This window comes from Periplaneta americana, chromosome 12 (genome assembly GCF_040183065.1).
Source record: "Periplaneta americana isolate PAMFEO1 chromosome 12, P.americana_PAMFEO1_priV1, whole genome shotgun sequence".
Classification (NCBI taxonomy): domain Eukaryota; kingdom Metazoa; phylum Arthropoda; class Insecta; order Blattodea; family Blattidae; genus Periplaneta; species Periplaneta americana.
This window is the reverse complement of record NC_091128.1, coordinates 27,031,500-27,059,014: the sequence shown is the minus strand read 5'-3', so window position 1 is coordinate 27,059,014 and position 27,515 is coordinate 27,031,500.

Genomic DNA, 27,515 nt, shown 5'->3' with positions numbered 1-27,515 from the left:
GAATTGCGTGTTATTATTCGGTTGAAAAGCTTTAGTCTAGCAATCTGCTCTCAAAAATGCTGAAAGTTTGAATTGATAAAACAGGTATATTACTGGTTGTTCTGTATGGTTGTGAAACTTGGACTCCCACTTTGATAGAGGAACAGACGTTAAGCGTGTTTGAGAATAATAATAATAACAATAATAAATTATTATTATTATTATTATTATTATTATTATTATTATTATTATTATTATTATTATTATTATTATTATTATTATTTAACCTGGCAGAGCTAGAACCAGAATAAGGTACTTAGAAAAATATTTGTGGCTAAGAGGGATGAAGTTATCAGGAGAATGCAGAAAGTTACACAACGCAAAACTACACTCATTGTAGTCTTCACCTGACATTATTAGGAACATTAAATCTAGATATTTGTGATTTGCAAGGCATGTAGCACGTATGGATGAATCCATGAATAGAGTATTGGTTGGGAGACCAGAGGGAAAAAGACCTTTGGGGAGGCTGAGACATAGATAAGAGAATAATATAAAAATGGATTTGAGGGAACTGGGATAAGATGATAGAGACTGGATTACTCTTCCTCAGGATAGGGACCGATAGCAGACTTATGTGAAGGTGGCAATGAACATCCGGGTTCCTTAAAAGCCATAAGTAGGTAAGTAAGTATGTGTATTTAGTTATGTTTGTTATTTATTTACATTTAATCATTAAGAAATTAAATTTAAGAAATTTCTTCATTCAATTAACGCAATAATAACCTATAACAATATAAGAACAGAAATTGTTTATACTATTTCAAAACTTCAGCAATTATGTCTGATCTAAAATATTAAACTATAATCGTAACACAAGGTGAAGAGAATGGATAGTTCCGAATGCATCCTTCAAGGCTTCTGCAGTCTACTAGTTAGATCCAAAAAGAAATACGCTTATTATCATCTACATTATAGAATTGATGAAAGAACATAAAAAATAACAAAGAGATCTGTTAAAGGCAGTCATATCATGAGGTGAAAGAATAATCAAACTTACACGGCCATGTTGGTGGTGTGAACTAATAATAATAATAATAATAATAATAATAATGATAATAATAATAATAATAATAATAATAATAATAATAATGATTTATTTTAGCTGGCAGATTAAGGCCGTAAGGCCTTCTCTTCCACTCAACCAGCAAAAAGTATATATACATATGCATGAACTTACAAAGAATTCAACAATTTGATTTAGATGAGAGTTACATGTATACAAGAGTTATTTACGAATTAAACAACAAAATACTATGAACTATTAATTAAACACTGAAATAGACTGTGTAGCAGAATTAAGCTAAAATACATAGAATGTTTATATACAGTATTTCAAAAAATATTAGATAATAGAAAGAGATTATTATGAGACAATTTTGAAAATACAGCACTATCAGGATCATGTCTAAAGAAAGAAGTAACAATGTAGTGATTGATAGTTTAAATCAGTATGATTGGAGTGAAATGCTAATAAGGTTATCTTTTAAGCTGTTTTTAAAGGTGTTTATTGTCTTGCAGCCCCTAATACATTGTGACAAGGAATTCCATTGACGCGAGGTGGATACTGTAAAAGATGATGAATAACAAGATGTTCTATGGAGAGGTATACTTAGCGTGTTGGGAATAAAATAAACGTCGAAATAGTGCCCTACATTACAATATTGTAGATGTCTGGCAGATATTTTCACAGGGAAAGGTGAAAGAATAGTTCATCATATCTCTAACATAAGGTTAATCTTATTTGATTTATGACGCTTATTGAGCACGTGCATGTGTAACATAGCTGTGCAGAATATAAACGTCCCTAATTTATTTTGTGTTTCGAAAATATATGAGAACTGATTTGCTGTGAATTTTAGAAGCTTTAGTTATTCCGAAACTTCCACTATCAGGTTTTCATGTTTCTGTGAAAGGTTGTTACACACGGAGCAAAAATTAGAACATCTATATTATAACCTATTATTATTATTATTATTATTATTATTATTATTATTATTATTATTATTATTATTATTATTATAGTTCTATGCAAATATGCATTCAGCATATAAATTTACAATTTATAAAAATATTTTAAATTTAAACATGTACTCCATATTTGAGGAAGTAGTGTTTATTTCAACTCATACCTACTATAAGCAGACAAACGCTTAACTTAACTGCATTATTTAGCGACATTTACTTAATCCGTCAAAGAAGATAAGGCTACTCTAGCTGACCCCACTCTATGCCTACTTGGTTTCATAACGTCTGGCAAGCGATGTAAATAGTGCCGGCAGAGAGAGAGATAAATATAAATGCTATTCAACCAATGATGGAAGAGGTCTTATTCCACGCTTCTCTTGAAGGTGGGAGGAGGTAGATAGTAGCAATAGATTGTGATTGTAATGAAAGTGTTTATAATTAAGGGTTGTTCAGTGAACTGTCCGAAGACAGGTCTAAACCCCAAGTGACATTAACCTACTAAATAAACAGGTATAAAACTGTATAATTTAATAGTTAGCATTATCTTTTCGTTAGTTCGCATCATAAATTTCAACAGCTGTTGTTCTAAGCTGTCTCGCCTTCAAGAGGAACAATCCAGTCTTTTCTTCGTATTCTCCATGAGGTCAAATCATACAAGCGAACCCCTATTGCGACTTTAGCATCGAGGGTGGTAGATATTTTCTTCGGATATGTTCCCTTTGTTTACAATGAACTACAATTTGTGTCCAAGAATCATTTTCCACACATAATGGATAGATTGAGTGACAATTTTATTACTCTTTCATGCCCCCAATCTTGGCCACGCTAAACCTTCTCCACTATCTTTGCTACAAGAATTTATATAGTCACACCTACTCCAATTCAGGATGAGGTCTGATTGTAAATATAGTCAGGATTTTTTCGAACATTGAAGCTCAATCTCTTCCCTTTCGATATCAATTAAACTCATCTTAATATTACACTATACATTTCTTCTATTATTTTCTCCTTTTTCCCATACCTATCCTATTCCTATACGATGCAGCCTTTTTTGCAGTTTAAGTTTTTTAATTATTACTTAGATGTATATCATGCATAAATACAATGTTGCAGGTTAGTAAAAATATTACTATAAACAAACATGCAAAGTGAGCACGCGCAAATCCGAGAAGTTCTTACTAATGTCACCGTTTTCAACTTTGATAAATAATGCCGCAGCGACCAGGAAGAATGATCACCCACGCAAATTTCAGCAGCCAAAATCGATGCGGAGCATATAGTTTATAATTATAGCGGTAACCATAATACCGGTGATAACATTATGTGTTTAGTTATAGAAATGATAATAATTGTGGTAGTGAATGATGTTTTTTGGTAGTGATTATGACATATAGTTGTTAGTGTTCATCCTGGTAGTTTTGTCGATGATTATAATGTTATTAATGGTGATTTATCGATGTACTGGTGCTAATGGTAGGTGATAATGATGTTGATTTGTATGTAACTTCAATATTTATATGAATTCTTATATTTAATTATTGTCTATGATTCAAAATGTCTATACCATAAACACCAGACTCCAATCTATATAGTTAGTAGAGATGGTGATAGTATTGATAATAATAATGATGAAACTGATAGTAATGAGGATGGTGATTGTGAAGGTGGTGTGAATGATTGTGGTGATGTTGGAAATGCTAATGTTAGTGGTGATAATTAAACGCACATTTACCACACAGTCGCGCAGGATGTATCTCTAATGCCGTTGACCTACTTTTCCTTCCTTCTTAGCGTTTCAGTTAAAATGAAATTGCTATTCGCTCTACAGCAAGGGGAAGATTTCAACGCAGGCCTTCTATAAACTTTATTTCAATGGCTTACCGGGTTGCTTTGAATTGTACGTCCATGCATAGCAAGACTGAAGCAGCAGTACGTACTGACTTTAAAGCCATTACTTCCTCTTGCGTTCTAACAACGAGACAATCCGACTGGGCAAATGCTCATCTAGATGCAAACTGTTCCACAGTGCCTAGTACTGGGACGAGAAGTCGGTGACGAGTTCTAAAAGGCGATTCGAACCGATGATGAAGAACTCTGCCGCCGGTGATTACATCAGCCCTCGGGGCTGTTTCTCAAGTAGGGAGAAATGCAAAGGAACAAGACACTCCTGGACTCTCGAAATGAACAAGGGAATACTCATTGTGTAACAGGAAAAAATTCTATACTGACACTTGTGTTTCTTAGAGTTTTATTCGTCTGTAAGGAAGGGCACAGGCGGAATCTGCTGAGTGGTTCAGAATAAGAGTGACTTATCACACAACAGAAATGGGAAACGGGAGCCATGCCTACTTATAACAAGAATAGAAAGTAATTAATTATCTTTTTAAAAAGGGATGTTAAAATGTGATTCCAATTTAAAACATTTTTGGATAAAAAGTGCACTTACATTTCGAATATTGAAAGAAAATATAAAAAAAACAGTTCCATTTATGCTTCCACTACTGACCATTACTACTAATACAGCAACTACAATTACAAGAGCTACAACTACTACTACTACTACTACTACTAATACAACAACTACTACTATTACTACAGAAACAACAACAACAACAACTACTACTACTACTACTACTACTACTAATACAGAAACAACAACTACTACTACTACTTACTACTACTATTCCAAGAGCTACAAAACAACTACTACTACAGCAACTACAATTACAAGAGCTACAGCAACTACAATTACAAAAGCTACAACAACTACTACTACTACTACTATTACTACTACTACTACTACTAATAATAATAATAATCAGCAACTAGTATTACAAGAGCTACTAGTACTACTACTAAAGCAACTACAATTACAAGAGCTACAACTACTGCTACTAATACAGCAACTACAATTACAAGAGCTACAGCAACTACCACTACTAATAATACAGCAACTACAATTACAAGAGGTACAGCAACTACCACTACTAATAATACAGCAACTACAATTACAAGAGCTACAGCAACTACCACTACTAATAAAACAGCAACTACAATTACAAGAGCTACAGCAACTACCACTACTAATAATACAGCAACTACAATTACAAGAGCTACAGCAACTACCACTACTAATAATACAGCAACTACAATTACAAGAGCTACAGCAAATACCACTACTAATAATACAGCAACTACAATTACAAGAGCTACAGCAACCACCACTACTAATAAAACAGCAACTACAATTACAAAAGCTACAGCAACTACCACTACTAATAATACAGCAACTACAATTACAAGAGCTACAGCAACTACCACTACCAATAATACAGCAAATACAATTACAAGAGCTACAGCAACTACCACTACCAATAATACAGCAACTACAATTACAAGAGCTACAGCAACTACCACTACCAATAATACAGCAACTACAATTACAAGAGCTACAGCAACTACCACTACTAATAATACAGCAACTACAATTACAAAAGCTACAACTACTACTACTACAGTTACAAGAGCTACAACTACTACTGCTACTAATATAGCAACTACTACTACTACTACTACTACTACTACTACTAAAGCAACTACAATTACAAGAGCTACAACAACTACTGCTACTAATACAGCAACTACAATTACAAGAGCTACAACAACTACTGCTACTAATACAGCAACTACAATTACAAGAGCTACAACAACTACTGCTACTAATACAGCAACTACAATTACACGAGCTACAGCATCTACTGCTACTAATACAGCAACTACAATTACAAGAGCTACAACAACTACTGCTACTAATACAGCAACTACAATTACACGAGCTACAGCATCTACTGCTACTAATACAGCAACTACAATTACAAGAGCTACAACAACTACTGCTACTAATACAGCAACTACAATTACAAGAGCTACAACAACTACTGCTACTAATACAGCAACTACAATTACAAGAGCTACAACAACTACTGCTACTAATACAGCAACTACAATTACACGAGCTACAGCATCTACTGCTACTAATACAGCAACTATAATTACAAGAGCTACAGCAACTACTGCTACTAATAATACAGCAACTGCTGCTGCTGCTGCTACTGCTACTACTACTACAATTACAAGAGCTACAACTACTATTGCTACTAATACAGCAACTAGTATTACAAGAGCTACAACTACTACTACTACTAATACAGCAACTACAATTACAAGAGCTGCTAGTACTACTACTACTACTAAACTAACTACAATTGTAGTTTAGCAACCAGCATTGCAGACGAGAAGCAAGTGCGTTGTGATTAATTAAGACTTTCTTCTTGGCCACACCTAGCCTCTTCTCGCGGATTTTCCTTTTCAGTTGCTGCAGGAGATATGAATAATATTCTCGGTCATTGTTCTCCTCTTTGCTACCTATTCAATCACGATTATCCCCATAGAATTCCAGAACAGGGTCGCCATGATTTTCCCAGCCGACTGAACAGCTTTTGCTTTCTTTGGAGACGGAGAATCGCTCTGCTTCCAGTGTTTCCATTGCTGTCTTGTCTCTGGTATGTAGTAGTGGATCCAGGTTTCATCATTTGTCACAAACCGTCTCAAAATTAGACAGCTGACGTGCTTTTGTTAACAAACGCAGAACCCACCTTTCAGAGATCTTGGACATGCCCAAGACATTGACTAAATATGATATACCCGTTCAGTTAAGATACACATAACCTCGCTAATTTCCCGCACTTTCAGTCAACAGTTATTCAACACCATCCCGTGGATTTTTTCTATTATTACTTCACTTATTGCTGTTACTGGACGACGACTGCGGGGATCATCTTCCGCACTGTCTCCACCATATTTAAATAGTGCCGCCCATTTCTTCACAGTCGAAAACGCTGGAGCGGATTCCCCCAGTGATTTAATTTCTGTTGGACGCATTACCTTTTCTACGAAATATTTAATTACAACACGAATCTCGATATTTTTCATTTTTGCCAAATTTTTCAGTGCACTAACTATAAAATTAAACAACACAAAATGAGCCAACAGAAAACTATGATTTTTCGTGCTTGAACTAGGCTAATATAAAATGGCCGCTAACAATGGCGGTATTGTTGACACTTTTCAGTGCCATCTATGTGTCAGTTCACGAACTTTTCAAACGCACGTCTTATGTCAGGAAATAAAGATTGGTTCAGAATAATCTCAGTTTAATTTCTTAGTCAGGCCATGAGTTTTCTAAACAACCCGAGTGTAAGTGGTTACTATATTCAGAATGCATAATATAAACTTTAAAGTGATTTTACTGCAAATCAGAGTTGTTACATTTTCACTTACTATAAATATCTCCTGAATGGCTGCATCCGGAGTGAAGAAACTTGGCATACATAGTCACAAATGATTTCTGCATGGTATGCTGTATTCATGTACACATATGCTCATTATTAAGAAAGCTGTTATATAATTTCTACATGGAATGCTGCATTCATGTACACATATGCTCATTATTAAGAAAGCTGTTGTATGTTGTCAGACAGTGAAGTTGAAAATCATAAAAGAAATAAATGTTCAATCTATTTTTTACTGATGAAATATAATCACCAGAATAAACTCAATACACAATTTCATTATAATGAATATAATTCTTTTCTAACTTCTCTGAAATTGGTAACCTTTATGTGAAGACCAGAAAAATGTTTATTAGAATATAAATTACTTTTAAATAAATGAATTTAAAAACATCTTGGTATATTTTTTGCAACATAAATTTTGTGAAAAATTGTGCACATATTTTTCAGCAATATTTATCTGAATGTACCATTTTTAAAAGATACAATGAAAATTGCACAGATTACAAACACTCAAAACTCAGTAGTGCGTCGACTTAAAATCCACCCTCCTCGGCGGGGCTTGAACACGCATACTTCGGATCCCACAACTAGCATGCTAACCGCCAGACAACGAGGATGATACCTGATGCCGAAGAATAAGGAAAAGTTAAAAAATCGTGATGGAGAATTTCAATAGAACGAAAGTTTGTGAGTTTTGCACCACAAAATAATTCCTTCACATTCCTATTCACTCCAGTGGGCATCTTTACCATTATGTACCTTTACTGAATCTCTCTATTCTCCTTGTTCCTCAGTGTAAAACTGAAGATTAAAAGTCTCTATATTGAAATAGCAAGAAACATTTATCATGCTGAAACCGACGTCATACAAAAGATTCCAAGGGACGAAATAGTGCTGGCGCAAGTTCGTTGTTTGAGGAGGGTCATATTTTGAGGATGGAAACTTCGTGAACCGTGAGTAAATGCATTCTTCCTTTCACATTATTTTTATGTCACACACCTATATTGAAAGTACGATTTTCTAAGACGCCTTACGAGTTGGTTCTTATATATTATTCACAAATAAGTTTGCTTGTGCGGAAATTTTACAAATTAAGTTTATTTGCTCCAACAGTCTCATCATTATCTTCATATGACGTTTGTTTAGTTCCATTATATCGCCAAACAACATTACGTGCATTGCATTGTTCATGAGATTATTTTTTTAGCTAAAATATACAATTGGATTGCTACAAGAAATAAAACATATGTTTCTCTCTCGTCGGGAGTCACACATGTATGCCTATAAGTGTGTTGTTGTTTTTTTAATCTATTTTTGTGTACATTTTATTCAATTGTCGGTTTCTGGTTTAATTATGTAAATCCTACTTAATTGTAATCTTATACTAATATGTATACTAATGTGTTTATTTTTATTTTTACTGTGTACATTTTTTTTTTTTTTTTAATTATCGGCTTCTGTTTTTATGTGATTCATATTTGATTCTAACAACATTAATATGTATTTCACTATGTTTATTTTTATTTTATGAGGTAAATTTTAGGTAACTACCTCTTTTGATCTCATTATGTACATAAATTGTATCAGTATGTAATTACTTAATTCCGATACAGTTTTATGTTCAACTCTGTAAGCAAGTTTTATTCCTGGTTGAGTGTAAGAGAAGGCCTTACGGCCTTAACTCTGCCAGGTTAAATAAAGCCGTTGTTATTATTATTATTATTATTATTATTATTATTATTATTATTATTATTATTATTATTATTATTATTATATATTCTATCACTGTATTAAAATTATAATTTATGGAATATTATATAACCAATTTTTAAAATTAATTTAAAATGAGACAAAGTAAGTTTTATCAACGTTTGAGTTGAAAAACATACTTCTACAGACACCTTGCATTCAAAATCTATAGGTGCAAATTTGTGTGCAAATCGGTCGTTGTTGTGCAGCGCTTGATTATTCATTTATAAACTCGAGTAACATACCGAAGCTTCAGTTCGTAGAAAACTGCGTTTGAATTCGTTTAACCAGACACGTTAAAAGTTCGAAACTGTATCTATATACTCAACTCTAAGACACAGATTGAGAGAGAGGAAAAAATTTACCTAGGAGTGAAACATGGAATGACTGCAGGTCTGGTGAATGCTAAAGTGAAATTAGAGACATAATGTTTAATTCCTTGTTTTCTCTAATACTTGCTCCAAGGCATTTTGACCATAGCTCTATAAGAATCTTAAAATGTTTATAGTAGCCCTGCCCAACAAGTGAAATCCGGGGCAAAGTGTAACTTGCTACTCTAAGTGTGCCCTGCGAATGTAACCTGACGTAGGGCTGAAGTTTAAGTGTCCGACTGGTTACTAACAGAGCACTCCCTACACATCTACACGGCCATGCACATCTAACAGTTTAAATTAGTCTAGTCCGAATATACAAACTGTACAGAAGGTTTGGAATTGAACGGGTTACATCAGCTTCTTTTCTATGCGGATGACGTGAATATGTTAGGAGAAAATCCACAAACGATTAGGGAAAAACGCGGAAATTCTACTTGAAGTAAAGCGATAGGGTTGGAAGTAAATCCCGAAAAGACTAAGTATATGATTATGTCTCGTGCCCAGAATATTGTACGAAATGGAACTATAAAATTTGGAGATTTATCCTTCGAAGCGGTGGAAAAAATTCAAATTTCTTGGAGTAACAGTAACAAATATAACTGACACTAGGGAGAAAATTAAACGTAGAATAAATATGGGTAATGCCTGTTATTATTCGGTTGAGAAGCTTTTGTCATCCAGTCTGCTGTCAAAAAATCTGAAAGTTAGAATTTATAAAACAGTTATATTACCGGTTGTTCTGTATGGTTGTGAAACTTGGACTCTCACTTTGAGAGAGGAACAGAGATTAAGGGTGTTTGAGAATAAGGTTCTTAGGAAAATATTTGGAGCTAAGAGGGATGAAGTTACAGGAGAATGGAGAAATTTACACAACGCAGAGCTGCACGCATTGTATTCTTCACCTGACATAATTAGGAATATAAGATCCAGACGTTTGAGATGGGCAGGACATGTAGCACGTATGGGAGGATCCAGAAATGCATATGGAGTGTTAGTTGGGAGACCGGAGGGATATGGACCTTTGGGGAGGCGGAGACGTAGATGGGAGGATAATATTAAAATGGATTTGAGGGAGTGGGAGATGATGGTAGAGACTGGATGAATCTTGCTCAGAATAGGGACCAATGGCAGGCTTATGTGAGGCAGGAATGAACCTCCGGGTTCCTTAAAAGCAAGTAAGTAAGTATAGCACACAAAATGTCACAAGCAGTGTCTTCTATGATATGAAGGTCATCATCTCCTATAGTTTATTTTAATGTTCAATGGGAACAGATGTATTTATTTCTCGAATGTGATATTGTGGCTATATGTTTGTTTTGTGCAAAAATTATACTTAGACCATACAATTTAATATGCAGACATTATTCTTCATAACATAGTATGATAAATAGTATGATAAATACGAAGACAAGAAATGTGCGGCTATTGTTGATATGCTCAAGAATAAGTTTGATGGGAGTAATAACTGTATATTATTATTATTATTATTATTATTATTATTATTATTATTATTATTATCATCATCATCATCATCATCATCATTCTGGAATTCTTCACTGTTTTAACAAACTTCATAATGCCGATATATTTAACATATTATTGCATATCTATATATACTGTATTATGATTTAGTTTTTTATTGTTATTATTGTTATTATTATTTACACGTTGTGGAGTAACGGTTAGTATGCCTGATCGTGAAACGAGGGGAACCGGATCAAATCCTGGTTGGGACAAATTACCTGGTTGAGGTTTCTTCCGGGATTATCTTTCAACCTATTAAGAGCAAATGCTGGAAAACTTTTGGCGCTGAACCCTGGACTCATTTCGTTGGCATTATCGCTTTCATCTCACTCAGACGCTAAGTAACCATCGTAGTCGATAAGGCGTTGTAAAATAACCAATTTAAAATTATTATTATTATTATTATTATTATTATTATTATTATTATTATTATTATTCACTAGGCAACATGTTTTAATGAGTTGATTTCTGCATTACTGAAGTTTGAGTCACTCTTGTTATACGAAATAAGAGCGAATGCCAGTCTGACACCTTCTACTCTTGGAATAAAAAGAGACCACTCTACAAAATAATTTTAAAAGATTCCTGATTTCTGACTGTATGCACTGGCTACTTAAATTTATTTCTTTGCCCACGCTTTTCATTACATAGTATGTCTATATTTCAGTTCTAGATGGCTGAATCACGCTGTAAGTTTAATATATTGTATATCTGCAATAATAGTACATTATGCAACGAGCCTATAATGATAGTAATTAAGAATCGAGTATGGATATTTATGAAACGAGCGCAAGCGAGTTTCATAATTTTCATACGAGCTTCTTAATTGCCATTATAGGCGAGTTTCATACGACTTTTTATGCTCGACCATATTTCTAACTTCAAATTACCGGTATTCAGATGTATACATTTTATTTGTAGGTATCTGACAAGTTAGGAAGTGACCTTGTTCTAAGTCGTGAATTGTGAGATGTGAGCAGACGCGAAAGTATTGATTTTTTCCGAGGAACAATAATGTCATTGACCTTGACGTAGTCCCGTTAAGCTTGATAATATTATAATATTATAACCTTGATTATTGAATTCGACATTGAAAAACGAGGTGACAAATTGAATTTATTTGAGTATTATTTACAATTAACGCTAATTATTATAGTAACAAAACATAACCTTCTGCGACAGTATTGGATTTCCAGCCTCCGTGACTTTTCGCTAATTCTCTTTCGATTGCATATCCGAGAATAATCAATACTTGCGGTTTTATAACGGTAGAAAGCTGACCTGTCATTGGTTGAACAGTTGTAACCTGAGTCGTCATTGGCTGAAAGACCTGACCTTTAATGAGTAGGTGTACTTTAATGACATACATTAAAGGTCTGCTACAAGGTGTATAATTACTACATTTCGGCATGGTCGAGCATAAAATATATTATATCATAAGTAATAGGCCATTAAATAATGTACGTGAAGAATATGTTTGAAAATAAATAATCTAGGTGGTATAAAGATATAATTGAATGGTGAATTTGCAAAACGACTTAAGTCCACATTTTGGGGGTTTTGAGAGCATGATTATGTTACTGTGTGCAAGGGGCATCGTTTAGTAGCAGAATGACTTTAATCCACGACTTCTGTATAGTTTTTATTAGCAGCAGTATAAAACGTAAAACGTCTTTAGTCGTGGACTTAAGTTGTTTTTCCTGTCAAATAGTGAAGAAACTTACATAATATGTAATTTTAATCGTACACTCAGCTGACAAATTGTTTTTTGTCTGTTGTCATTTGTAGTTCTTTCCGAACTCATCTCACGTTTACCATTCCTTCCAGTGCATCCTTGAGTAGGCAGTTCTATTCAGCCAGTGACACAACCAATTCCCTTTCTACTTCTTGATCATTTTCAGCGTCATTCTTACCCACAATTTCCAACACAGTAGTTTATCCCTGTTCAATGAAACCAAAATTCAAGAAATTCGTAAAATGCTTAAATACATTCGTGATGAAGAAGATGTGAATACATTTTATGAAAACATTATAGCATGAGAGACAACAAATAATTGAAATATGAAACTAAGCTGTGGTCTCGTTATAATACTCCTAAGAGTTGTATGTGCTCTTGTGATGAACATATTGTTCAAAATAATTGCGATAAAGTTATTTTCTGTTTTTGGTATAAATGCATTTAGTTAAACATGTTTATGTGTCAGTAACCTAATAATTATAATGCAGGATTGAAGTTAATTTACAGAACAACTTAAGTCCTGAAGATAATTAATTTTTTTTACGACCTGAAGAAGAATACAAAAGTATGAATTTTTATAATAAAACTATTTCTCTTACATATCTCTTATATATAAAAAATTATATTCTAACAATATATGGGTCAGTGAGGCTAAAAACAGTTGTCTTTAATTTTCTCAAAACTACTTCTAGGGACTTAAGTCGTTTTGCAAATTCACCTTTCAATTGTATAATACTTATTGTACTAATGATAATGTCAGGTTTATTCTATAATTTACTTAGTTCACTTTTATAAACAATGCGCCACGGGTGTTACTTTCCCATAAGTTGGAAGAAATCGCAGCTAGTCCGGCACTGTTATTTCCCTTCCTCTAGTTGGTATATCCACCCCCTCCCCCCATCCCGAGCACGGTGTACACGTATCATAGCCCCGAGGTGTAAATCCTTGGGCATGTCTGGTTCAGAGGATATTATTTGTTTAATGCCAAACCGCTGTCCACTGAATGCAGTCACAGTACACTCACAATTACTGATTTTGCTATACAAAGACAATAACAATATCAGCAATAAGTATGTAATAGGAACAAGAAATCATTCATATTTAGGCTAAGTTACCTGATACAAGTGTAACTAAAATCTGGCATGATTTTTTGAGAACGCTTACAAAAATATTGCCATATTATATAATTATATGAAGAAATACTTTTATTATTTTATCTGAAAATTAAATTTTAGGAAAAATTCTTATGTTGGTTCTTTTTAATAGCTTATTCAAAATTACCATAGCACGTCAATCTAGCGTCGAAATCACAGAAATATTGTGCTCCACCATTTACATGCCCACAAGCACAGGGTAAGAGAAGGTATTAACGCCATGCAGTTTACAACGCCATCTATTTTTTATAATTATAGTCCTGTCGCTCTACTTTCCGGCAGCCAATCACGTTGTACGTCGGCTACATTTAAACGTGTGCGTTTTGTGATTCGCTGATGAAGATGTTATGCATTTCCTAAGGCTAGATAAATACTTAATATAATCACCCGCCAGTTTGGCTCTTTCGTTGGCGTTCGCAGAAAGCACATGAGGACGTTATTTGGTGCTCAATTATTTGGTGAATTTCACTGCGTTTGATTTATTATCATAGGAGCTACGACATGATAATGTTTAACGGTGTGGCAAATAGATTCCTCATGTGGTAGCTCTGCAACGAAATAACATAAATGGCGAACGATACTACCTACTTAGACTTTACAGAGCCTTCACTTTCTAAGACGTAATCAAAGAGGAGGAGTCACGCCGGGAATAACAGCGTCGCGACTATAGTTACGTGAAAATCTGCGTTGGCAGCCCTAGTCAGAGAAATGTGGTATTTAGAGGAAGCTTTCTTAAACATTTGGAATCAACAATGAAACGGATTTCTGTTTTTAGTGCAAGTTTAACAAACTTTAACAACCTTTAAGCGAAGAAGTTCGCGCTTGCGCTAATCGTCCAGTGTCGTGAATATTGTATTCTACGCAAAGTCAGTACAGATAGGCTAATTGAATTTGAAATACAGTGAATAATAAAATGTTATGAGAAATTCGTTTATGTGTGTTCTTTAGTTTAGTGGAGTGGTGTTGTTTTAAAATTAATAATATTATGGTAATTATTAATTAAAAATATAATTTGCAACTGTAGGTAATAACTCCATCTCCCTGCGACAATAAACTTTGACTTAGTATATAATAATAGCAGTTAGTTTAATCGTCTCTAAATTAAGGATAATCGACTTGATTTCAGTACCACGAAACCTGCGACATGAGTAGCACAAAGAAAACTGGACTCTGTTCACAATGTGAAGACGGTTGTGCACCACTCAATGACAGTGACCTTGATTGCATTTATTAAAGTTATGTGGTAATGAATATTGAGACTTTTTTGTTGTCCCTAACCATTTTTAGTTTTTTAATTCCATAACATGATCTTATGTTTGTCACTTTTGCTTATAAACATGTTTCTTTATTCTAAAAAAATAAGTGGCGCAATTACCTACACTGCAGGAAATAGCGCCAGTATGTGTCACGTTTTTATTTACTTATATTGTTGTAAAACCTTTGCACAAATACAACTTTTGAAATGTACATTCCATAGAAGAGGCTACAAATTATTAATATTCAAAAGATCAATATTATTGTCCTATATTTCTGGTCAGTTGTAATCCAATTTTTGAATTAATTAATACCTTCACTTACCCTAATATAGTTGCCTTTATAGTTTATAAATATTAACACTTCTATGATATTAAAAATTTAATGTACAGTCCCTGACAACAGAGAACTACAGTATATTATTTAATTCAAAATAATTTACGTCGTGCATTAAGTACAGTAGCGTGCAAATTAATCCGAACAACGTAATTACTTATGCAAAAACACTCAAACGGGATAAAAAAAAGGATCTAAGACATACCTCAGTAATCTATGTGGCCTCCCTTGTTCCTAATAACAGCTCTGAGACGATTTGGCATGGATTCCACTAATTTCCCACAAATATTCTTCATTTCTTCATCGTGAAACCATACACCAATGAGGGCAGAAATCATCTTCTCCTTTGTAGAACAATCCATTTTTTGCATTCTTCTTTTGCAAATTGACCACAAGTTCTCAATGGGGTTGATGTCGGGTGAGTTGCCTGGCCAGGGGAGTACCTGAATATTCTTCTTGTCGAAGAATTCTGTAGTTTTTCGAGACGTATGGCATGGTGCCAGGTCTTGTTGGAACACACCTCTGCCATCCGGAAATGATTTTTGCAGCTGGGGTACGATTCTGGTTTACAATAAGTGAATATATTTGTCAGAATTCATCATTCCCTTGATAGGTATTAATGCTCCAGGCCCTTCATGTGTAAAACAACCCCAAAACATTACCTTAGGGGGGTATTTTGGTGCTTGTTGGAGATGAGCTGCTGTTACTTTTTCGGATCCTTTCCGTACGTAAGAAACACGGTGGCCGTGGACCTCGAAATGAGACTCATCGGAAAAAAGTACATTCCTCCAGTCATTCACTGTCCAGTGTTGATGTAATTTTGCCCACATTAAGCGTTTTTTGCACATAACAGGGATTAGCAGTTGCTTCTTAATAGGCTTACGAGCCCTTCGTCCAGCTTCCAAAATCCTACGCCGCACTGTTGTGACGTGAATATTCGCCCCAGTGGTAGCCATTAATTCGCGGATTAAGTCGACAGCAGTTAGTCTAGGATTTAATTTACTTTTCCTGACAATTAAACGATCATCTGCAGGTGAAGTCTTCCTTTTCCGGCCACAGTTTCCTTTTTCTGGGGTGTGATGGATCCAGTCTCCCTGTATCGTTTTATGATCGAATTAACAGTAGCCAAACCGAAATGACATTCTGCAGCAATTTGCCTCTGTGTCATAGAAGAATGCTCCGCTAATGTTATAATTTTATACCGTTTTCGTGGAGTTGTATCCATTTGTGAAGACGACAGAATGTACACAGGATTGCAGTATTAAGTCTTCAACACAACTGAAATGCTTATAAGTACAAAACGACAGGCAAAATATCACATATTATAAAAAAAATAATGACAGACTTTCAACAATGGAATTACACGTACTACAGTTGTCAATTAAAGCGGTATGAGCAGTTGTGAGGCCAACAATGACAGAAAATGCAAAAATATGTCGTATTCCTAAATACAGGAACATCAATATGCACCATGACATTATACTGTTTGACTAATGAATATAATGGCATGTCATGTCACTTATAATCGATTTATGTAGTACATATTCTTCAGTGAGTACATGCAGATATCTTCGCCATTCGTATTGTCCCTTTTTGTAACTCCCTTCACTCTCTCAAAAATCTCATCTCCGCTTCTTCTATTTGGCTTCTCGTTTTCAAAATTTAACCGCATATCATCAGCTAAGTACCAGGTCTCATCATAACAATTTACTCATTATACCCTACCACAAAACATTTTTATATTCTTCATCTTATACAGTTTCAGTTGGTAGAAATTGGAACTCGCTTCCGAGTGATGTAAGGGGTTGTTGGACAAAAACTTCATTTACGTCAAAATTACATAAATTCTCACTTAACAGATTAATTACTGATTGATATTTGTTACTTATAATGAAACTAACATCTGTTCATTGTTATTATTATGATTAACTTCTCTAAATAAAAACCTCTGATGGCAAAATTTTATTACATTAATATTCTTATTATATTCTTATTATATTATATTTTTTCTCCCTAAAACATAGTTCTAGTAAATTTATATTAAATGAATTATCATCATTTTACTAGCTATCTCAACTTAATTATAATTGATTGAATTAAATTAGCTCATGAATTATTACTTTATCTTTTAGGTTTGTCTAAATTTAAATAAACATGTACTAGTCGTTAAAGCTTAACTGAAGAATATTGCTGGAGAATCTTTAAAGTGTAGTGTAAATATTCGTAATTTAAATATGTATTGTATAGATTAAGGCTGGTTGAGTGGAATAGAAGGTCTTATGGCCTTAATTCTGCCAGCGGAAATAAATCATTCTATTCTAAATCATTCTATTCTTTTCAATGCTACCTTTAGACTACTCTCTCAGGGACAATAATTCACTTCATCACGAGAATCTGTTATTGTTATTACCATCGGTTTATGAAGTTTGTTTTAGTGTATTCTTAATTAAACAACATAATAATCAGCTTACACAAATTTATGAGTTCATTTTCCGGCTGATCAGATTTTCAAACTTGTGGCAATGTGATTAACGTAGGTTGAAGCAAAGTTGAACTAATTCCCTCACTGTTTCGGTATCTTACCTTCAACCTAGTATAGGTAGGGAGCCTGATGGAAACGGGAACTTGGAAACTATGTCTGAAGTTAGAAAACATGGGAGTGCAGCAAGTAAGAAGTAGGTTTCCCTTCCCGGGAAGGTAGTGGGGTTCCTCCCTCCTTGCTCTGGAACATCATCCAGCCAAGAAACTCTCCAAAACTGCATTTATCTAATGGATTGGAAACAACTGTCTGCGAACTAGAGGATACATAGTGTTACAGCATTAACAGGTGGTACGTTCGTAGGGCTACATTTTCTACATTGAATTTCTGGAAAGAGATATTACGAGGCAGGTTTATAGTATAGGAACAAATATCTAGTTTTATAGAAATAAATCATATTTTTAGAATTTTGTGTTCAACATGAATTACAGTAGCGTGCAAATTAGGAAATACCATAACTCATCACTACATTATTTCCCATTTCATTAATTTTTCTTATCATCTACTTCTCTCCCCTTAGTTACTATTATTAAAATCATGAATTTCTCTACCCAACAGATCAAATACCACTTCTGTTCTTAACTCTCAACTCAGTTTACATAACTGAAACAAAAAAACACTATATTAACACTATTCTCTTTTGCTCCTTACCATATTAACATTATTCCCCTTAACTCTTTAACCCGAGTCACACGGGGATAGTTTACAGGAGTCAAGTGCTTGCAGCCTCTAAACTTGATGTTATATTTGTGATCACACGGAGACATTAAACTTGAAACCATGCTTGAAAAAAAGTGCACGCTGAATATTGTATTTGCAGTGTTGTTTGAATTCTTGTATTCTGTTATAGTCAATACAAAATCAATAGTGAACTGGCATTTTTAGTTTGGTAAAACTGAAGATGCCACCAGCACATATTCAAACGTGTGCAGCTAATTGGCGCCTTGTTATTGTATGAATTACAAAATATTCTTTAAAAAAAGGAAAAGAGAACATGGGTTAAGAAATGGATTCGTAGAAGAATTATGCATGGTGCATCCAATACCTTGTTGAAAGAATTAGCTGAAGAAGGTCCTGCAGAATACAGGAAACATCTCAGAATGAGTCCTGTTTTAAGTGTTTTTAACTTTTTCGAACCACTTCTACGTCTATGTTTTCGAAACCTTGTTCCATGAGTTCACTGACTAGTTTCTGGAATAGTAATTCCCGCTTGTTTTTATTGAGGTATTCTCTGTCACGAATATTCCATAGAATTTCATACTTCTCATACACTTCCAAAAACTTTATGATATCGTTGGAATTCCACTTAGGGGCGCTCATTATTAATTATTATTAATTTACTTCGACAATAGGCCTAAAACTACAAACTTTCTACTTGCCAAGTTGCTACAAGTTCGCATTCACACGCGGGAAGTGGTAGAGTCAAGTTGGTCACGTGACGGAAAAGTGGACACAAAAGTTGACGGGTCGTCAACTCGAATTCTGCTTGATCGCCAAGTCACAACTTGACTGTCTCGACCATATCACACGGGGAAAGTTGAAGGAAAGTCGACTTACTCCAAGCACTTGACTCCTGTAAACTATCCCCGTGTGAATTAGCCTTTTACTACATTAACATCCTCCCTTTTACTCTTTACTAAGATTATATTAACACTATTCCCCTTTACTGAATGTATACAGAGTGAAAGTGAAATAGTCTTTGAGATATCCAGAGCGAATAGCTCATGTTGTATGTAACCAAAAACTATAACATATATATATATATATATATATATATATATATATATATATATATATATATATATATATATATACCCATCGAGTTAAACGCTAACGGTTCTGAATCTCAAATTTCAAGGGAAATTAATGAAAATTGGATCATAAGGAGCATTTTTTTATAAAATATTTAAAAATTATCTTAAAAAATCATAACTCGGAAATCACTTCACTTATAAACTTCAAACTTTGTAGGAACACATCTTTAGATACACCTAACATGCGATAAAAAATTCAAATAATTCAGTTAAAATTTTCAATTTTTTTTAATTCAACGATCGGTTCCCTTGTTGTTATTGTCCGAAGACAGGTCTGAACCTCACAAGTGATAGTAAGAAGACACCAGTTATGAGGCAACTGGGCCAGGAGATAATGAGATATGGTGACCAGTTCCTTTTCCTCTCCATTGCATACATCGCCGGCTAGCTACATATTACACTGTCAGGCTTCAGATGCACAGATACAATAACTTATTGTTCTTCCTCTGACACATATCGTCAAGTGAAATATACTGCCTGATAGTAGGTGTACATATGAGAGAGGAATCATATTATTTAAATTTCAAAAGAGGTTAGGGCAGTGAAGGGGGTGAAAACTGAATTTAAACTTCGCTCTCAGTATCTAAATTGAACTGTCTTTTGTTTAAATTTAATTTAATTGAAATAAAGTTATTTACACCGGAAAGATTTGAAATGAAAACTCTGTATAGTAATATGAAAGAAAGTACAGAAATAAATTTTTTAAAATGAATAAATAAGAAATAATTAAACTTTCATTCACTGACAAATCTTGACAAAATACACAGTAAGTATAGAGATTCAATTCGAAGTAACATTTAGAACTTATAGAAGAGGATTAGTAATCAATACTTTGCGTGACAGCCCATAAAGGTCCAAATTCGACTAGCGAACTGATGGTTTCACGTCCACGTACCTCAGCAAAGGTGAGCGATCATCCAACCAGTATGGGGGTAATGTGTTGTCAGCACTCCCCCCCCCCAGTTATTATAACTAATTTTTTTAATTGGATTCCGCAACCTAGAGTACATCGTCAAATTCATTACGATACTGGGTGGACACCGGTCTCATACACTGGCCGAAATTTCATGAAAAATTGTCTTCTCCCACGAAGACTACGACTGTAATGCGAGTAACAGGTATGATGCCTTAGATCACTACGCTACGGTACTGGACTACAGGAGAATAAATTACACAACAATGCACAGAAATAAAAACCACGTCGCAGGTATGACTATGGTAGATTAAGAAAAATGTGTTCTCTAACTACAAACAAATAATATCGTGTACTTGGAGTAAGGTCTACGCGTACTGATTTATGTCCAATATTTTGTTCAACAGTGTAGAAACTTAATTGCTGAACAACAATAAATATATAACATTAATTGTATCAAAGAACATTGCAGACCATGTATGTAAGTCTGCAATTTCCAATCTTACAATTTTTCCACATACCTTGTTGCCTTAAATCCACTATCGTAACATCGTTCCTCGCACACAACTTCTTTTGGGTCTTCCTCTTCGTATTTTCTAACGATCGATGTTTCAATTCTTTACGGTCATTCCACAAATCATCTTCATTACCCTTACTGCGAGAGCATCTTCCACACCTTCTTGCACAACTTTTTTCTAAATCTTCCTCTTCGTTCTTCGTAAAATAGTATTGTATTGAATTGAAGAATGCAACTCAATATAATTTCAGTTGTCGTCTCCTTTTCTCTACTATGCCGGCTTTATTTTCCACCTCCGAAGGTTTTTTTTTTTATCAGGTTATAGAAAATTGTGTAACCGCTATGTTCTACTACCCCATATAAAAGTTAATTTGTATGACAGTTTTTATTCTCCTAATTCTAGTGTTCGATACGTTTGCACAAATTTACAAAAAGTAATTTTAATTACTGAATAAAAATCTTTAACTACCCATTGGGTATCACTGAAATATAGAATTCCCAATTTAAATTTCTATATTTAATTTCCAATGCACATAGGCCTAATATTATTAACCTTCAAGAAAATACAGTATATTTACGTACAATTTTTCGTATTCTTAGCACAAATTTCGTTTTAAAAATTCCGCAAATACTCATTTTGAAGCAATACTGTTGGTAGTCAGGAAAGTAAAGGGATTGTTGTTGGTGTTGTTTAGTCAACTGTCTGAAGACAGGTCTGAACCTCAGAAGTGATACAAACAAGGCAACACTTATGAGACAACTAGGCCAGGAGATAATGGAGTAGGGTGAACAGTTCCTTTCATCCTTCATTGCATACATCGCCGACTAGCTACATATTACACTAATCAGACTTCAGATGTATAACTTTCTCTGACACATATCTTCAAGCGAGATAACTGCATGATAATAGATGTACATATCAGGCAGAATCTCAATCAGAGGTAAAGTAGAGGGATTGTGATGTTTTATTCCTGACAACGTTTTCCATTATCTTGATAATACCGTCTTTAATCCCGTCATAATCCCTTTGAAAGTTCTACTCCACACACCTACCCTCAGTCTATTCTGAGCTCCATTTTTGTACAAAGTGGCATGACTGTTTCATTCATTCATTCATTCATTTCTTCATAGTGTTCTGCCCAAGGGCAGGTCTTTCACTTGAATCCCAGCTTTATCTAGTCTCTCCAATTTCTGTCTTCCTCTTAATCCAAGCGTATGATTCATATATTATCTTAATATTGTCTATTATCTGATATCTTCAGCCCGAACTCTTCTCCCGTTCACCATTCCTTACAGTGCATCTTTCAGAAGGCAAGTGGAAAGACTCATCATACCATGTTTGCCTTTGTGAAAGGTAAATGCGGTAGCTTCCCGTTTCTTTCCGCATTTTAAAAGATCTCAGTGGGTCCCAGGTGAGGAGGTGAGGAGAGTGGATTTGACTAATTAGGCTCTCCGGACCACCGAAATTCACCGCAAGGTTAAATATGACTGATTCATTAATGTTAAATTATTAAGGAGAGTCGCCTGTGGGGGGGGGGACAAAGGATAATTGGTATTTCCCGGACTTGAGCGGGTAAAAAACCATAATATAACTGATACTTAACACTTGCGGTGAATTTCAGTGAAGTCTTGAGGTCATAATTAGTCAAATCCACTCTTCTCACCTCCAAGCCTTGGTCCTCTGGGATCTTTCAAGATACAAAAGGGAGAGTGGTGTGCGGGAAGCAATCGGAAGCTGCTGCGTTTATCTTTCCGAAGAAAAACTGCAAAAATGGATCAAGAAGAGAAAAAAAAGGAATTGGTTGGATCACTGGCTGAGAAAAAAATTGTTTGCTGAAGAATGCACTGGAAGAAATGGTGAACGAGAGAAGACTTCGGGACAGAAGAAGATATCAGAGGATAGACGACATTAAGATAAATTGATCATATGCGGAGAGAAAAAGGAAGGCGGAAAGTTGGAAAGATTGGAGAATGCTGGGTTTGCAGTGAAAGGCTTGACCTTCGGCAGAAAACTAAGAATGAATGAGTCATCTGTTAGTTGAAAAAAATCTTTTCATAGAGACGCATGTAAATTTATGAATTGAAATTTTAATTACACCAAGCATTAGATAGGTAACAGAAAAGGCATTGTAATCACCAGGGAACGGATTTATATGGACTAAAAATATATGAAATATGTAAATATATATGTAGTTATTTTTACCAAAATATGGAATTAAATATGGATTTTTACCAAAATATGGAATTAAATATGGACTTAAAATTATAAAAAAATGACTATGTACGTTAAATATTGGTACATTTTAATCAAACTAAACAAAAAATATAATGGACGTACCTTATCTTCCAATGTAGTTTCAACAAAACACAATTTTTATTGTCTGTTACCATAACAATAGGTTACAAACATTTCTTTCAAGTGCTGAAAAGTGAATCTTCTTCTATTGTCTCTGAGGATAGATTTATACTGACTAAAAGAGCGTTCGACGTCACAAGAAGTAATTGGTACATAATTCAATTTCACAATGTCTGCTGGGGATAAGTCCAAGTTAATCTTCACTGTTGATTCACCACTCATCACAGCAACAACCTTTTGTAGTTCTTCATATCCAGGGTTTTTTGAAAGTACAGTGTCCACCTTAGCTCTTACTGCATCTGCAACTTTACCTCTACCACGATTCAGTTGTTCCACAGTACTATTTATAATTTCAAAACTTTCAGATAGTGAAAGGTGCCTATTTTGGAGACTTTTGAGCGTTTTTATGATGCATGAAAATGTATGCTGAATGTGAGCTAAGTCATTCTTCACACTTATGTCACAGGTAACTGTTTTCGCAGTATCAATTGAGACTGCATCTTCAGAGTCCAATGCAAGGAGAACATTGTTAATAGAGTCTATATGTTCGGCATAATATTCAACTGCTTCTAGCCATGTACCCCATCTAGTTAAAATTGGCTTTGGTGGCAATGGAATTTCAGGGTACATTTCTTTCAACACGTTAACTCTACTGGGAGCTTTGGGAAATACTTTTTTCACTGATGAAATCAACAAATCTACTTTAGGGAAATTGTCTCTGACCACTTCTGCCACACGATGAAATGCATGCGCCACACAAGTAAAATGAGTCAATTTAGGATATACAACAGATAATGCTTGTCCAGCTTTGACCATATAAGGGGCAGCATCGCTAATAAAGAATAACACATTATCGTACATAATACCCTTTGGCCACAGGATACCCATAGCTTCGTTGAACAGTTTAACTATAGTTTTGTTATTGCACTTTTCTAGAACATCACAATGTAAAAGAATTCGTTCAGAATATTGTTCACTTAACAAACCGATAACTACATTACCAACAAGTCTACCTTCTTTGTCGGGAGTCTCATCAATGGAAACCCAAATTGAACTATCTTTAATTTCATCTCTTATCTTCTGTATTGTCTCATCGTAGATGGATGGAGCATACGTCTTCCTAAGTGTTGACTCATCCGGGATTGTATGTTGAGTATATTTTTCAAGGAATTCCCTGAAGACCTTATTCTTTAGTTTGTAGAGAGGAATATCAGCAGAGATGAGAGAACGGCACAGGTCGATGTTAAACTCAGATCTTACATTCGATGTTGTTGGTTGTGTTAAAAACAATTGTCTCTGCTTGGAATTTAGTTGTTTGTTGGCCTGATGTTTACTAGTTGTAATGTGTAGTTGCACCAGGAACTTTTGTGTAGATGATACTGCACACTGACACAAATTACAAAATAATATTTTATTGTCAGTTGATAAACCATCTTCTTTAAATTCTGAAATGTAACTTGTTAGTTTTGATTTTAAATTGACTGAATGACGTGCTTTTGGCATATTTACCGTCTTTATAGTATGATTTACAAAACTGAACCTATGTGTACTCTGACTGGCATTTAACTGTTGAGCTGCACAACTGAAGTCTGTTAAAAATTTTAAATTAAATTAATACAGTTTTGTAACTTACTTTCCCATTGTTGATAGGACTGCTAATTTTCAAATAACTCTGATGTTAAAGGGATTACTGAACATGTGTTTAAATCTCTATTGTTGAAATGTATTTTTAAAAGTTAATGGAATTTTGTTTTGTTTTATTGTTAAACCTAATATAATATGGACTGTTTTATATGAAATATGGAAAATATATGGAAATTAACGAAAATATGTACTAAACTCTAAAATATGGAAAATAAAAGTAGGATTTTTCAACCCTACACATTGTGAAACATAAAGATAATGCAAAATATAAATTATATTAGCTTTATAAGTAAATATGTATTTACATATAAATCCTTTCCCTGGTAATCACATTTGTCACAGCATTACTCTCCTAACATACAATAAATCAGTTTAATATTTTCGGTTAAATCTATTTGTGACATTTTTAAAGGTACCTGTACGTTAATTGTCTTTCAAAATTTCCACGTTTTTAGTAACTTTGAACTGTTTCAAAATGATTACTGTTGCGTTCTTAACCAATAATATACCCTGTTACAATACGTAATCATCATTGCGTCATTAATAGATTAAGGTATCTATGTATTTATTTCTCCTAAGCAAGGTAGGCGCTTTTACATCATCAGACACTCAAGTTGTGCGTACATAATAACAATTAAAATAATAACTTAATAGATACTAAGATTATCCTTATCTTTCCATCTAATACTGGGGTACTTCGCAAGGTGCATATTGATTTATCAATTCATAAAGTGGAGGAATTTTTATATTAATTTATTCCAGATGGTCATCAATTTCGTTTACTTTATATGTATGCATAACGTGCGGCACAGAATTTTGTTACATTATTTATCACTTATTTCACTGCCGGTGTACCGTTAGCAGAACGGCTAGTGTCGGTTTTTTTACGTCCAAGACCAGGTTCAATTTCTGGCTAGAGATGTGGAATTTCTGAGGATAGAGACAGTGTTTGAGGTACGATTTCTAGGGATGGTACGCTTTTCTTACCAGTGTTCCTCCATTTCTCCATAGAATAGTAACATGGTATGATGCACCACATGCAGTATCAAAGATGGCGAAGTGATACTTCATGTTTTGAATCTTATTTTCTTAAGGAGGCTCTTGAGTCTAATAGAAACTCTCGCCGTAAAATTTAATATATCTCTTTGACGATTTAATTCTGTCGTACCTGGTAGTTATTTTAATGTAAGTACAAGACTTGAACACTCAATTTATTGGGAATTTAATTGATTTCATTTACGTTTCATATTTAATACTGTTCGCATTTCAGAGATGATCCAAGCAATGAAGGTGATTTCCCCCCTCCCACCCTTACAAACAATCCCCAACACGGAACCGACTGGCCAATGACTGAGCCTTGTTTGTCCCATCCGATCAATGGCACTACCTTCATCCACCTGCTTCTTCAGAAACGCCGAGTTGCTAGCTTACCCTCTCCTTCTACCCCGCAAGGATCACACTCCCCTCACACGGATCCTCTCGTGATCTTTGTACAGCAGATGATTTTGACTTCATATGTAAGCAGTTTCCTATGTACAGTCAGATATTTTTCAAAATGTTTTTGTTATCTGATTTATTTTTTATTTCCAGATCAGTGCCAATTTCCAAATACGACAGTTTCTATTAAATTATCATATATGTATAATCTGAGTACAGACGTGGACAAATTATTAGAGTAAATTAATTATATGCGCAACAAAGCTGTATTTATCGGTAGAAATAATGAACAAAAATGTATTTTGCACAGAAATAATGAACAGAAAATTCAGTCTTGAGGTTACTAATATTTTGTGAACATTCCCTTATCCTTTATTAACACGTTGATTTTGTCAGGTATGCTGGAAACCAAAGTTTGACACTTTCTTTGAATATCAGCATCATTTAGCCAGATATCAGACAGTGCTTAAATGAGTCCATGTTTTGTTGTAAGCCTCTTTTTGTTCACTTTCTTCTTCAGTATAGACCATAGATTTTCAGTTTCGTTCATGTCCGGTCTTCTTGCAGGCCATGGGAGACTATCTTCTGCAGTACATAATTAAAACACCAGTAGTACCAACATAGCCAGAAAAAAATATATTTAACCATTGGAAAAATATGTCAGAAGATGTAAACAATCGTATTTACAACAATAGAGACTCTGTGAATTATACTGATTGTTGATACGACGAATTATATTATGTTTCCAAGAAAAACGTTTTAGTCTAACAATTTGTCCACGTCTGTATATAATTTGAACTGGTAA